The sequence below is a fragment of the Pseudophryne corroboree genome, chromosome 6, assembly GCF_028390025.1.
Source record: "Pseudophryne corroboree isolate aPseCor3 chromosome 6, aPseCor3.hap2, whole genome shotgun sequence".
Taxonomy (NCBI): domain Eukaryota; kingdom Metazoa; phylum Chordata; class Amphibia; order Anura; family Myobatrachidae; genus Pseudophryne; species Pseudophryne corroboree.
This window is the reverse complement of record NC_086449.1, coordinates 189,488,608-189,503,239: the sequence shown is the minus strand read 5'-3', so window position 1 is coordinate 189,503,239 and position 14,632 is coordinate 189,488,608. Positions and strand designations below refer to the sequence as shown.

The 14,632-nt window shown below is 46.1% G+C and overlaps 1 protein-coding gene and 1 non-coding gene across 3 annotated transcripts in view; both read right to left on the bottom strand.

Annotated features, from left to right (window-relative positions):
* Window positions 1-14,632, bottom strand: part of CTDSPL2 (CTD small phosphatase like 2) — a 116,901-nt gene that overhangs the window by 8,468 nt on the left and 93,801 nt on the right. The window lies entirely within an intron of this gene.
* Window positions 10,533-10,652, bottom strand: LOC134938707 (U5 spliceosomal RNA). The gene has a single exon (XR_010181212.1). It is a non-coding gene; the product is annotated as a U5 spliceosomal RNA (small nuclear RNA).

Sequence of the window (14,632 nt, the reverse complement as noted above, 5' to 3'; positions counted from 1 at the left end):
TCCAGTAACTTGGAATCTTCCAAGTCCCTAGTAGCCGCAGGCACTACAATAGGCTGGTTCAAGTGAAAAGCTGATACCACCTTAGGGAGAAACTGGGGACGAGTCCTCAATTCTGCCCTATCCATATGGAAAATCAGATAAGGGCTTTTACATGACAAAGCCGCCAATTCTGACACACGCCTGGCCGAAGCCAAGGCCAATAACATGACCACTTTCCACGTGAGATATTTCAAATCCACAGTTTTAAGTGGCTCAAACCAATGTGATTTTAGGAAACCCAACACCACGTTGAGATCCCAAGGTGCCACAGGAGGCACAAAAGGGGGCTGAATATGTAGCACTCCCTTTACAAATGTCTGAACTCCAGGCAGTGAAGCCAGTTCTTTCTGGAAGAAAATCGACAGAGCCGAAATCTGGACCTTAATGGAACCCAAGTTTAGGCCCATAGTCACTCCTGACTGTAGGAAGTGCAGAAAACGACCCAGCTGAAATTCCTCTGTTGGGGCCTTCCTGACCTCACACCACGCAACATATTTTCGCCAAATACGGTGATAATGGTTTGCGGTTACTTCTTATCTGGCTTTTATCAGCGTAGGAATGACTTCCTCCGGAATGCCCTTTTCCTTTAGGATCCGGAATTCAACCGCCATGCCGTCAAACGCAGCCGCGGTAAGTCTTGGAACAGACAGGGCCCCTGCTGTAGCAGATCCTGTCTGAGCGGTAGAGGCCATGGGTCCTCTGATATCATTTCTTGAAGTTCTTGGTACCAAGCTCTTCTTGTCCCATCCGGAACCACGGGTATCGTTCTTACTCCACATCTTCTTATTATTCTCAGTACCTTTGGTATGAGAGGCAGAAGAGGGAATACATAAACCTACTGGTACACCCACGGTGTCACTAGAGCGTCCACAGCTATCGCCTGAGGGTCCCTTGACCTGGCGCAATATCTAGTTTTTTGTTTAGGCGGGACGCCATCATGTCCACCTGTGGTCTTTCCCAACAGTTTACCAACAGTTGGAAGACTTCTGGATGAAGTCCCCACTCTCCCGGGTGTAGGTCGTGTCTGCTGAGGAAGTCTGCTTCCCAGTTGACCACTCCCGGAATGAACACTGCTGACAGTGCTAAGACGTGATTTTCCGCCCATCGGAGAATCCTTGTGGCTTCTGCCATCGCCATCCTGCTTCTTGTGCCGCCCTGTCGGTTTACATGGGTGACTGCCGTGATGTTGTCTGATTGGATCAGTACCGGCTGGTTTTGAAGCAGAGGCCTTGCCAGACTTAGGGCATTGTAAATGGCCCTCAGTTCCAGAATATTTATGTGTAGGGATGACTCCTGACTTGACCAAAGTCCTTGGAAATTTCTTCCCTGTGTGACTGCCCCCCAGCCTCGAAGGCTGGCATCCGTGGTTACCAGGACCCAGTCCTGTATGCCGACTCTGCGGCCCTCTTGAAGATGAGCACTCTACAGCCACCACAGTAAAGATAACCCTGTCTCCAAGGACCAGGGTATCAGCCGATGCATCTGAAGATGCGATCCCGACCACTTGTCCAAGAGGTCCCACTGAAAGGTTCTTGCATGGAACCTGCCGAATGGAATTCTGCTTCGTAAGAAGCTATCATTATTCCCAGGACTCGTGTGCAGTGATGCACCGATACCTGTTTTGGTTTCAGGAGGTCTCTGACTAGAGATGACAGCTCTTTGGCTTTCTCCTGCGGGAGAAATACTTTTTTCTGTTCTGTGTCCAGAACCATCCCCAGGAACAGTAGGCGTGTGGTAGGAACCATCTGTGACTTTGGAATGTATAGAATCCATCCGTGCTGTTGTAGCACTTCCCGAGATAGTGCTACTCCGACCAACAATTGCTCCTTGGACCTCGCCTTTATAAGGAGATCGTCCAAGTACGGGATAATTAAAACTCCCGTTTTTCGAAGGAGTATCATCATTTCTGCCATTACCTTGGTAAAGACCCTCGGTGCCGTGGACAGTCCAAACGGCAGTGTTTGGAATTGGTAATGGCAATCCTGTACCACAAATCTGAGGTACTCCTGGTGAGGATGGTAAATGGGGACATGTAGGTAAGCATCCTTGATGTCCAGGGATACCATGTAATCCCCCTCCTCCAGGCTTGCAATAACCGCCCTGAACGATTCCATCTTGAACTTGAATTTTTTTATGTATGTGTTCAAGGATTTCAAATTTAACATGGGTCTCACCGAACCGTCCGGTTTCGGTACCACAAACAGTGTGGAATAGTAACCCCGTCCTTGTTGAAGTAGGGGCACCTTGACTATCACCTGCTGGGAATACAGCTTGTGAATTGCCTCTAGCACAGCCTCCCTGCCTGAGGGAGTTGTCGGCAAGGCAGATTTGAGGAAAACGGCAGGGGGGAGACGCCTCGAATTCCAGCTTGTACCCCTGAGATACTACTTGAAGAATCCAGGGATCCACCTGTGAGCGAGCCCACTGATCGCTGAAATTTTTGAGGCGGCCCCCCACCGTAACTGGCTACGCCTGTGGAGCCCCCGCGTCATGCGGTGGACTCAGAGGAAGCGGGGGAAGAATTTTGATTCTGGGAACTGGCTGACTGGTGCAGCTTTTTCCCTCTTCCCTCGTCTCTGTGCAGAAAGGAAGCGCCTTTGACCCGCTTGCTTTTCTGAAGCCGAAAGGACCGTACCTGATAATACAGTGCTTTCTTCGGCTGTGAGGAAACCTGAGGTAAAAAATTTTCTTCCCAGCTGTTGCTGTGGATACGAGGTCCCAGAGACCATCCCCAAACAATTCCTCACCCTTATAAGGCTCTATGTGCCTTTTAAAGTCAGCATCACCTGTCCAGTGTCTCTAATACCCTCCTGACAGAATGGACATTGCATTAATTCTGGATGCCAGCCGGCAAAATATCCCTCTGTGCATCCCTCATATATAAGACGACGTCTTTAATATGCTCTTATGTTCGCAAAATAGTATCCCTGTTTGACAGGGTCACAGACCACGCTGCAGCAGCACTATCTGCAGGTCTCAGTCTAGTACCAGAGTGTGTAAATACAGACTTCAGGATAGCCTCCTGCTTTTCATCAGCAGGTACCTTCAAAGTGGCCGTATCCTAAGACGGCAGTGCCACCTTTTTTGACAAACGTGTGAGCGCCTTATCCACCCTAGGGGATATCTCCCAGTGTAACTTATCCTCTGGCGGGAAAGGGTACGCTATCAGTAACTTTTTAGAAATTACCAGTTTCTTATCGGGGGAACCTACGCTTTTTCACACTTCATTCACTCATTTGATGGGGGAACAAAACACTGCCTTGCTTTTTCTCCCCACACATAAAACCCTTTTTTAGTGGTACTTGGGTTAATGTCAGAAATGTGTAACACATTTTTTATTGCCGGGATCGTGTAACGGATGTTCCTAGTGGATTGTGCATATGTCTCAACCTCGTCGACACTGGAGTCAGACTCCGTGTCGACATCTGTGTCTGCCATCTGAGGGAGCGGGCGTTTTTGAGCCCCTGATGGCCTTTGAGACGCCTGGGCAGGCGCGGCTGAGAAGCCGGCTGTCCCACAGCTGTTACGTCATCCAGCCTTTTATGTAAGGAGTTGACACTGTCGGTTTATACCTTCCACCTAACCATCCACTCTGGTGTCGGCCCCACAGGGGGCGACATCACATTTATCGGCATCTGCTCTGCCACCACATAAGCCTCCTCATCAAACGTGTCGACACAGCCGTACCGACACACCGCACACACACAGGGAATGCTCTGACTGAGGACAGGACCCCACACAGCCCTTTGGGGAGACAGAGAGAGAGTATGCCAGCACACACCAGAGCGCTATATAATTTAGGGATTAACACTATATTGAGTGAATTTTTCCCAATAGCTGCTTGTATATACAATATTGCGCCTAAATTTAGTGCCCCCCCTCTCTTTTTAACCCTTTGAGCCTGAAAACTACAGGGGAGAGCCTGGGGAGCTGTCTTCCAGCTGCACTGTGAAGAGAAAATGGCGCCAGTGTGCTGAGGGAGATAGCTCCGCCCCTTTTTCGCAGACTTTTCTCCCGCTTTTTTATGGATTCCGGCAGGGGTATTTATCACATATATAGCCTCTGGGGCTATATATTGTGATATATTTGCCAGCCAAGGTGTTTTTATTGCTGCTCAGGGCGCCCCCCCCAGCGCCCTGCACCCTCAGTGACCGGAGTTTGAAGTGTGTATGAGGAGCAATGGCGCACAGCTGCAGTGCTGTGCGCTACCTTGGTGAAGACTGATGTCTTCTGCCGCCGATTTTCCGGACCTCTTCTTGCTTCTGGCTCTGTAAGGGGGACGGCGGAGCGGCTCCGGGAACGAACACCAAGGCCAGTTCCATGCGGTCGATCCCTCTGGAGCTAATGGTGTCCAGTAGCCTAAGAAGCCCAAGCTAGCTGCAAGCAGGTAGGTTCGCTTCTTCTCCCCTTAGTCCCTCGATGCAGTGAGCCTGTTGCCAGCAGGTCTCACTGTAAAATAAAAAACCTAAAATAAACTTTCTTTCTAGGAGCTCAGGAGAGCCCCTAGTGTGCATCCAGCTCGGCCGGGCACAGAAATCTAACTGAGGCTTGGAGGAGGGTCATAGTGGGAGGAGCCAGTGCACACCAGGTAGTCTAAAAGCTTTCTTTTAGTTGTGCCCAGTCTCCTGCGGAGCCGCTATCCCCCATGGTCCTTACAGAGTTCCCAGCATCCACTAGGACGTCAGAGAAATACGTAATACAGTATATCTTTGTGAAAATCCTACATTAGATAACACCTGACGCACCAAGCCCCCTCAGGTTATGGAATATAGGGATAGCAAGATGAGTGAAAGACACGAAATGGACACCACTCAGCTATCAAATGCACACACAGAAAGTCACAGTTTGTACAATGCAGAGGTTATTACTGACAATACTGCTGCACTGGACTAGCTTACACAGCTATATAACAATAGATATAACAGTACAAAGTAAGAACTGGATGTAAATCACAGGGTAATTGTACTATAAAACCCTGACTAAATGCACTCTTTCTTAACTATCACTGTCTAAAAAGGCAGGTAGAATACTTAAGTGTCATGTAAAGGCACAGCGCTGACAACCAGGAGGATTTGCCCAAGCAGTCCCAGGAACAGTGAGCTGAGGGATAATGGCGCCGCAGACACTGACAGGGAGTGAGGAAAAGACAGATATGCAGCTCCAGGGTGGGAACACTTGCTAGAAATGGCGCCATGGGGCTTCAGGTCTAAGCCTTATCCCCTCTGCTGGCAAAACCACCAGGTAATGTGGGCGATATAAGAATTGGTTTAGAGAGAAAAACTGACCTGCGCCCATGCCCTGGTGATCTAGTGGGATCGCCTGTACTGCCACAGTGTCCACCGCCAGCACGCGCGGCCTGCCTCCCGCTGACCGCAGCGGATCGCGATAAAGACCGGAAGACCGGGACCCACTTACCACCTCCCGAAGCGCGGCCACGCGATCCTGGAGAGCCCCAGCCGTGTGTGTCTAATGTGAAGAAAACCGGAGCCTCCGCTGTAGGTACCCGGAAACCAGGGCTCGAGAGTGTACAGCGCCGCTGGGGAGAGCTGGAGCTGCAGCAGTGAATGTCACAAGACATTTACCACCGCTGCTGCCCTTGAAGTCTTCACTTTTTACCTCATAAAAAGCTTTTCTTAGGGCTGCTTGGAGCAGCCCCTCTGTTAAGTGCCTGCTTACTGCAGCACCAACTTACAAAACTGAGCTGCTGTGCTGGGAGGCGGGGTGATATAGGAGGCGGCGCTGTGCATTCTGGGAACAGTCAAAGCTTTGAGCCTGTTGGTGCCTCGGATCAAGATCCTATTCTACACCCCACTGTCCAATCCTTGTGGAGCCCAGTGTACCCTGCAGCAGAAAAGTTTTTTTTTTACATTTCTGCAAAGTTATTGAAAAGAAAAAACTAAAATCACGTGTACGTAAGTATTCACAGCCTTTGCTCAATACTTTGTTGATGCACCTTTGGCAGCAATCACAGCCTCAAGTCTATTTGAATATGATGCCATTAGCTTGACACACCTATCTTTGAGCAGTTTTGCCCATTCCTCTTTGCAGTACCTCTCAATCTTCATCAGGTTGGATGGGAAGCATCGGTGCACAGCCATTTTCAGATCTCTCCAGAGATGTTCAATCGGATTCAAGTCTGGGCGCTGGCTGGGCCACTCAAGGACATTCTCAGAGTTGTCCTGAAGCCACTCCTTTGATATCTTGGCTGTGTGCTTAGGGTCATTGTCCTGCTGAAAGATGAACCATTGCCCCAGTCTGAGGTTAAGAGTGCTCTAGAGCAGGTTTTCATCCAGGATGTCTCTGTATATTGCTGCATTCATCTTTCCCTCTATCCTGATTAGTCTCCCAGTTCCTGCCGCTGAAAAACATCCCCACAGCATGCTGCTGCCACCACCATGCTTCACTGTACAGATGGTTATTGGCCTACTGATGATCGGTGTATGGTTTCCTCCAAACATGACGCCTGGCATCCATGTCAAAGGAGTTCAATCTTTGTCTCATCAGACCAGAGAATTTTTTTTTCTCATGGTCTAAGAGTCCTTCAGGTGCATTTTGGTCAACTCCAGGCGGTCTGCCATATGCTTTTTACTAACGAGTAGCTTCTGTTTGTCCACTGTACCATACAGGCCTGATTGGTGGATTGCTGCAGAGATGGTTGTCCTTCTGGTGGATTGCTGCAGAGATGGTTGTCCTTCTCCACAGATTGAGTAGCTCTGACAGAGTGACCATTGGGTTTTTGCTCCCCTTCCATGACTAGGGCCCTTTTCCCTCAATCACTCCGTTTAGACAGCCGGCCAGCTCTAGGAAGAGTCCTGGTGGTTCAGAACTTCTTACATTTATGTATGATGGAGGCCACTGTGCTCATTGGGACCTTCAAAGCAACAGATCTTTTTCTGTACCCTTCCCCAGATTTGTGCCTCGAGACAATCCTGTCTCGGAGGTCTACAGACAATTCCTTTGACTTCATGCTTGGTTTGTGCTCAGACATGCACTGTCAAGTGTGGGACCTTATAGACAGGTGTGTGCCTTTCCAAATCATGTCCAATCAACTGAAATTACCACAGGTGGACTCTAATTAAGCCGTAGGAACATCTCAAGAATGATCAGTAGAAACAGGATGCACCTGAGCTAAACTTTGAGCTTCATGGCAAAGGCTATGAATACATATGTACATGTTATTTGTTCATTTTTAATACATTTTTCAAAATCTCAAAAAATCACGTTGTCATTATGGGGTATTGTGTGTAATATTTTGAGGGGAAAAATGAATTTATTCCATTTTGGAATAAGGCTGTAACACCAAAATATGGAAAAAGTGAATACTTTCTGGATGCACTGTAGAGCCACATTGTAAGGTAGTCTTGAATGTCATTACTAAACCCTCTTGTAAGTAGTAGCACTGAACTTCATTGTACTCGCATGATTTGCTGAAGGACCATTACAGGATACTGTTCCAGCCATTGCTTCACTGGCCTGAAACAGCATCATAATGAGGGCATAAGGCGATGAGGTTACTCTATATTAGGGATGGCCATTGACCATCAATGTTTGCAACATTGATGGTTGACAGCAGATGTCAGACAGTTTTGCCATTAATAGTGGAGAACCAATGGTTAACCGTGAAGCCCCTCCCCTCAATTCTGATTGGCAGGCAGCACAGAATGTCAGAACAGGGATGACCATCGGTGGGTGAAACCATTGATGGCTTCCATGTGAATAGGTTTATACCATCGATGGTAGCCACTGATGACCATACCTACTCTATATCTGTTGTGACAATATGGTGGCTAATTCGCTTGGTAGAGTGGTCAGTAGTGCAGTATCCAGGTGCTCTAATAAGGGTCAACAAGCAGCTTTCCAAGTTTAAACAAACAAAAGAAACCTAGCATTCACTCAAGGCACTAACTCACATCTTGAGCCCTAACAGAGTAGATAGTCTGCTAACAGTCTAATGGTCCTCTAGTTCTCACTTTGCTTCTACTAACACTGGCTTAAAAAGCCTACCTGGACTATCACCCCAGGGCATATCTACGGTGAGGTCACAGACTTTTTGGGTGGATCTCTCCAGCCCTACATCAAACCAGTCACTCTCTAGTGCCACTAGTTTTACTTCACTACACTGTGCTTACTTTATAGGAGAGCAAATTATTCAAGAAATACACAGTGAAGGGGTCCAAGAGGTGAGACCCCAGAATTGGCAATTGAAGCAGTTGTTACTTTTTAAAAATAGGATTTTGGTACTTACCAGGTAAATCCTTTTCTTTGAATCCATAGGGGGCACTGGAGTACTCTTGGGATATGGACGGGCGTAGCCGAACAAAGGCACTGAATATTCAAATTTAGGACTCTCCCCCCCTCCATATCCCCAAGTACCTCAGTGTACTTTGCCAGTGTTTTTTACTGAGCGAACAGGATATAGAGAGGTTGACAATGGAGAATACCTATAACATAACGGACAACAACAAAGTTGACCTATAACCTTATTGTCAACTACACAGTTGACACCATAACCATAACATAACGGACAACAACAATGTTGACCCATAACCTTACTGTCAACTAAACAGTTGACCCCATAACCGATAGAACTTTATAATTTGAACCAATCGGTGAAAATGTGTTATTATAAGCTCCTCTGAGCTTAATATCAATGAAGTAAACTTGTTACCCTAAGCTCCCTTGAGCTTAAAACAACCCAGGTAAAACTGCTCTGGGTGGGCGTCCAGTGCCCCCTATGGATTCAAAGAAAAGGATTTACCTGGTAAGTACCAAAATCCTATTTTCTTTATCATCCACTAGGGGTCACTGGAGTACTCTTGGGACGTACCAAAGCTTCCCTCGTGGGCGGGAGAGCTGTTTGATACTTGTAACAGTAGGCAGCCAAAGCTAGATGCTGACGGCGCCACCATTCATAACGTGTAAAAGTGCACAAACGTGGTGCACTGAAGGCTATGTAGCCGCGTCGTAGACGCTCCACGACCCGCTGGGTCTGACATTCCCACAGAACCTGTGGGATGAACTATTACTGACGTAGGCGATTGTAACTTAGCCTTAAAGTAAGCCTGACTTGTAGTCATTATTATCCAACTGGATAATGTCTGCTGAGAAACTGGCTAACCCCAGTTCGCAGTATCATATAGAACAAACAACGTATTCATATCACGTACTGTAGACGTTCGGTACATATATAAACGCGTAATGCGTGTACCACATTCAGAATTCTAGAATGTGCTGTCCCCACAGGAACCACTATTGGTATATTGATGTGAAGAATACGAAAGCGGATTTCGTCCGAAGATCTGCTTTGTCATGAGAAACTCAAATACGGTGGCTTGGAATACAAGGCACCCAAATATGAAAACAAAACCCTTGCCGAAGCACCCTTGCCGACGACAAGGCTAGAAGAAAAATGTTTTCCAAAGTGAGAAACTTAATTCTCATTTGTTGTAAGGGTTCAAAAAATATGAAACTTAATTCCCATTTGTTGAAAGGGTTCCAAAATATGAAAACTGTAATAAATCTGAACCCAACCTCAAATCGCCTGGCGCTGTAGGTGGGATAAATAGAGTCTGAACTTTGGTGACACCTTGTAGAAAGATGTTTACAGACGCAAATAGAGGCAAACGTCTTTGAAAATACGTTTACCACACAGATACCTGCACACTTAGTGCAGATGAACGCAGTTTTCCATCCCACCCTGTTTAACAGAATACGGGTAACTTGAAGTATGATGTTGGAAACTTCCGAGGTTTACAACCTATGTAAACACACTAAATTTTTTTAATAATGAGCTGCCTTAAGCGGCTTACTATTTCGTAACATGGTTGGTATAACCGATACTGTAATGCTCTATTTTTTAAGAGGGCGGTCTGAACCCTCACCCCGTCAACCGCAGCTGCGGTACATAGATAATAAGTATATAGATAAGTATGGGTAAAAGAACGTTCCCTGATGTAACAGGTTGGACGTATTATGAGCGGGCCAAGATCGTGTGCAAGTATTCCTTGAAAATTCGAGAAGCAAACTTCTACGAAATCCATGAGATACCACCAGTATGACTGTGACGAACTGTCTTCTGATCCGTTTTGGCAACGGAGAGAGAAACGGAAAATGGCGGAGCCAGATACACGATGCTGAATGACCCCATGAATGTGAGAGACTTCACCGCCACTGCCCTTGTGATCTGTTTTGTACACATACTGAGCTTTTGTAATTGTGGCGAGATGCCATCATGTATACTTGAGGGTAACCTCCTTCTGTGGACTCAGATATGAAACACCTCTGGATTTAATGTCCAGTTTTGAAGATCCAAATGCTGACGGGTGAGATCATCTGTCTAACAGATGTCCACTCACGGATTGATCTCTTGACATTTTCACATAATGGCGTTCTGAGCCATTGAAGATTTGAGTTACCTGCCGCATTGCCATGCGGCTTCTTGGTTTTCACTGGTTGTTGTGTATGCAACTGCCGTTGCTTCGTTTGACTGCTTAAGGCCAGCGTGAGCCAGGCATGAAAAAACAAAATTACATGAAACTCACGGTTGTTTCTCTCCACGAAAATCTTTAGTAAAAAGCGAAAGATTTATTCGTTCTGAAGAGAAACCAGAGTCTATCCCTGGTCAGACTGAAAGTGAATCATTTATTGCATTGTAAAATGCACAGAGTTCTAGGACATTTATCGACAGCAATCTGTCGTGTTTTAGAACCTTTGCGTTGATTTTAACTACAAATCCTGACTCTCTGTGACTGTCGTCCAGAGTATATGCACCCTTGTCCCTCTGTGGGTACGCGAGTGAAGGGTGGCGAACTAAATTGAAAACACATCTTTATTCTTAATAGATGAATACACCAATGTACCGCTAGTGTGCGTGTACTTTTGTTCTTGCTGGTGTAGTAGGTAAAAGTATTTGATTTACCGTATTCATAATGTTACCTAGGAATTGACATCGTTTAGACAGACTTAGATGCGATTGTTTTCGAACTTGATCTGCTACCGCAGTATACCTTAGTAGCGCAAGCTAGAGGAACTTTGTTGATACATAGTTTTTATGTGAGATGAGCTATCATCCCAACATCACTTTGGTAAAGACCGGGAGCGATAAGCAACGGTAGAAATGAAATGGTTAATGGTTGTGGCGATTTGCAAACGCTAGAACCTGTGATGAAGAAACCGGACTGGGTAAATACGCATTGTGAAGATCAAATGCAATTATACAATTTTGTGGCTCCAATAAGCAAAAACTAACTGCAGAAAATCCATTTTCTAACTGTAGTAAATGACTTGCTGATTGATATTGCAACGGAGCTGTTTGGTTTTGCCCAAACAGAGGAGAATAAGTAACTCTGACTGTGTTGGCGTACTATTGCCTGGTTTATAACCCAGCAAAGACTAAATGACAACCTGCCAAACCGTTCGACAGAAGCAGTTTTGTACTCTAAGCTGTAAATAGCTGAGACATATATGAGTTGAAGTCCTGAAACCTCGCAAATGTAACATGAAAAGACGCGCTTCCACAATTGTAAAAGAGGTCATCAAACCACTGGCTTGCTGACTGTAACGTCATGTCGTTACAAAGCGTGACTGTTTCGTATAAAGGTATAAAACGCCGTTACAAGTATACTGTATGCGCTAATGGCTGAATATCCTAAAGGGATAAAATGCCGTTACAAGTATATCAAATGTAGGAGCAAACAAGCTCTGGCCTTGTCGCGCTTAACTAGCGACCATGAAAATAACCGGCGTTAGCAGAAGCTTTACAGATATACTCTGCAGCTTCTTTTAACAGTGATCGGCATGGTTTCATACATAGATTCTAGTGACCCAATGGGGTTTTTATAATGTTTGACAGAAACGCATATACCAATGGCGGATCGCGTCCTTTTGGAAACGATTATGTATGGTTGTCCAAAACCCCGCACTATCTGCGTGCTGGACTAATGTACCCTTCTCACTCGTAGTTATCTGTGTGAGATTTGACATAGAATCGTGCATTAAATTATAAGACCAGTGAAATAAACACTCTGGTACCCAAAGGAAAATTGGCCCTTTGGAAAGACTGTCTTTTGTTAGCGCTGGCGGAGTCATTCCGAGACTCCGATTACCGCTGTTTTAATTTGAATTGCCAATGTTAACAATTTTAGTCTGCACTAGAGCCTTATCCGCTATGTAGACAGACATCATAATAGGCAACAGACACTTGCACGACTTAATAAAGTTATTATATGGCATATATATCTATATATATATATATATATGTTATTGCTGAACAGCATATTTATTAGGAAACTAAAATGTTCTTTATGTGAAAAGCAGTTCACATGGGCATGAAACCCGAACCAAATTCCTACCAACACGCCTGCGCCTTCTGGTGGCTTAAAGATGTAGGGCAGGAATGTTCTAGAATAATCCTGAACTAAAAATTCCCACTAACACCCCTGCGCCTCCTTGTGGAGTAGAGGTGTATGGGCGGAATGTTCTGGAATTATAAGCTGGAAAAACAGCAATGATTAAAATGGCCCTCATGCCATGCTTTCTCTTTCATCCATCTGGGGGACGCTGCGCCATTACTTGTGGGTTAGAGGTGTGTGGTTGTGGAGTTTGGCACAGAACTATTAAAACCTGACTCCTCCCCCCTCTAACCCCTCCCATCTCCTTCCTGTCTAGCCAGTACCTCAGTTTTTGTTTTGTGCCTGTGGAGTACAGACACAGATTTTTTTCTCTGAAGATTTTAGTTAGGTTTTTTTTCTTATTTTATGATTTGAGTGCCTAGTCCCTGTATACAGGTGACAGGTACTACTAGAGTGGGGTTAGATAGAAGTCCCACTCTATAATCTGCCGCTGGAGGTCACCATACTTCGGTCACTGGGGCTGGATTCCTATTTCTAAGAAGTCGGCAGTGAGAAGGTACAGGATAGACACAATCTGTCTCTGACAGTATTGGTCTATCCTTCCCTATATCTTTCTATATTTTTCATATAGATATATATATTTGATTTTATTTTTATTACTTGAGTGTCCCCCCTCCATCCCCCCCCCCCCCCAACCTCCCGCACAAGCATTTATTTATTTCTGCTACAGGGGGGTCACCTCTGAGTAGCCCGGGAGAGTGGAGTCACTCCCTGGGGGTTTACTAGATGCTGCCGAACAGAGCCGCTGTAAGTAGCGGCGCGCGGGAGCCACTACCGATCGAGCCGCTGTACATAGCGGCGTGCGGGAGCCACTGCTAGAACAACAGATGCTGTAGGTAACGGCACCCGGGAGCCGCTTCCCGAAGAGACACGCTGTATGTAGCGGTGCGCGGGAGCCGCTACCCGAACACAGAATCTGCAGACTTCCGGTTATAGCGCGCCTATGCTGAGCTACCCGGCGCTTACTTGCTTCAAAGAAGGGATTCCCGCCCTGCACTACCTCACACACTCTGATCCAGCGTCTACAGAGCCGGGCGCCATTTTCTCCAGAGGCAGTACGGGGGACGCGGTGCAGCACACAGCACACAACTTGGAAAATGTTTCAGTACTACTCACCCTGTTTATTCAGGGGGGATCACCTAACAGCAAGTATACTTTGGGGGCATTGTGTTATTCTATACAGAGATCTGTGGTATAGAGGGACCTGGGTTCAATCCTAGTGTCACCTAGAGGATTTCTATTAAAGTTAACAGTATTTGTTTCAATATAAATTACACAGTATGCTTCACAATACTGTCCACTACTCTACTGTGTTTATAGTTCTTTGGTAGTGCATTTGTTTAAAAAAAAAAAAAAAAAAAAAGACAGATCTACAAGGGGGAAGACACCCTCGGGGGTTTAAATTGCCTGCGTACAATGTGAACGGACATGTTCTGGTGCATCTGGGGTGGTCCAACAGGGAAGTTCTGCGGACCTGTCTCTGTGGACTCAAAAAATATGGGCACATGTATTACTAATTTAACTCAATCCCTAAACAAGTTTATAAACTCTGCCGGCAGTTTTTCTGATACAACACGGCCACAACCGTTGCCCGCTATAACTTTATGGGGGAGGAGTTGGAGTCATTTCCATGGGAAAATGGGGACGTAGACCCAGAGTGGGACGAAGTTTCGGTCTGGGAAAGTGATTGGTCTAATAGCTCAGGTGTTAGAGTGCTGATAGACACCATCCGTCAGACTATTACTAACAGGGATATTTTAAAGGAGCCCTAACTTAAGCCGGTTTCTCGTTCCCAAGTCCCTCAGAAGTTAAAATTTCTATATTCTTTTACAGAAAACAGCCCCAAAGGTAGACGCTTCCATTTTCCATTTAGCAGGAGCTACGGCTATTCCTTCGGTACAGTCGGTGACATTGAAAGATCCTACAGATAGGACGATGGCAGCAATGCCTAAATCTGTTTTCTTCATCACGATTCTAGCTGGCGCTTGGATCCTCAGGGCCGCGGATGACTGACTAACACAGATCATATCTGGAATGCAGTCTGACGATCCATCAGAAGACATTCAATTAGCAGAACAAATTTCGGCTTACTTATGTGGGTGAGACCTTGATTGATTCTACTACGCGGCGCTCCCGTATTTCTGCCTTGACAGTGTCAGCAAGACGGTCTCTTTGGCTTCGGG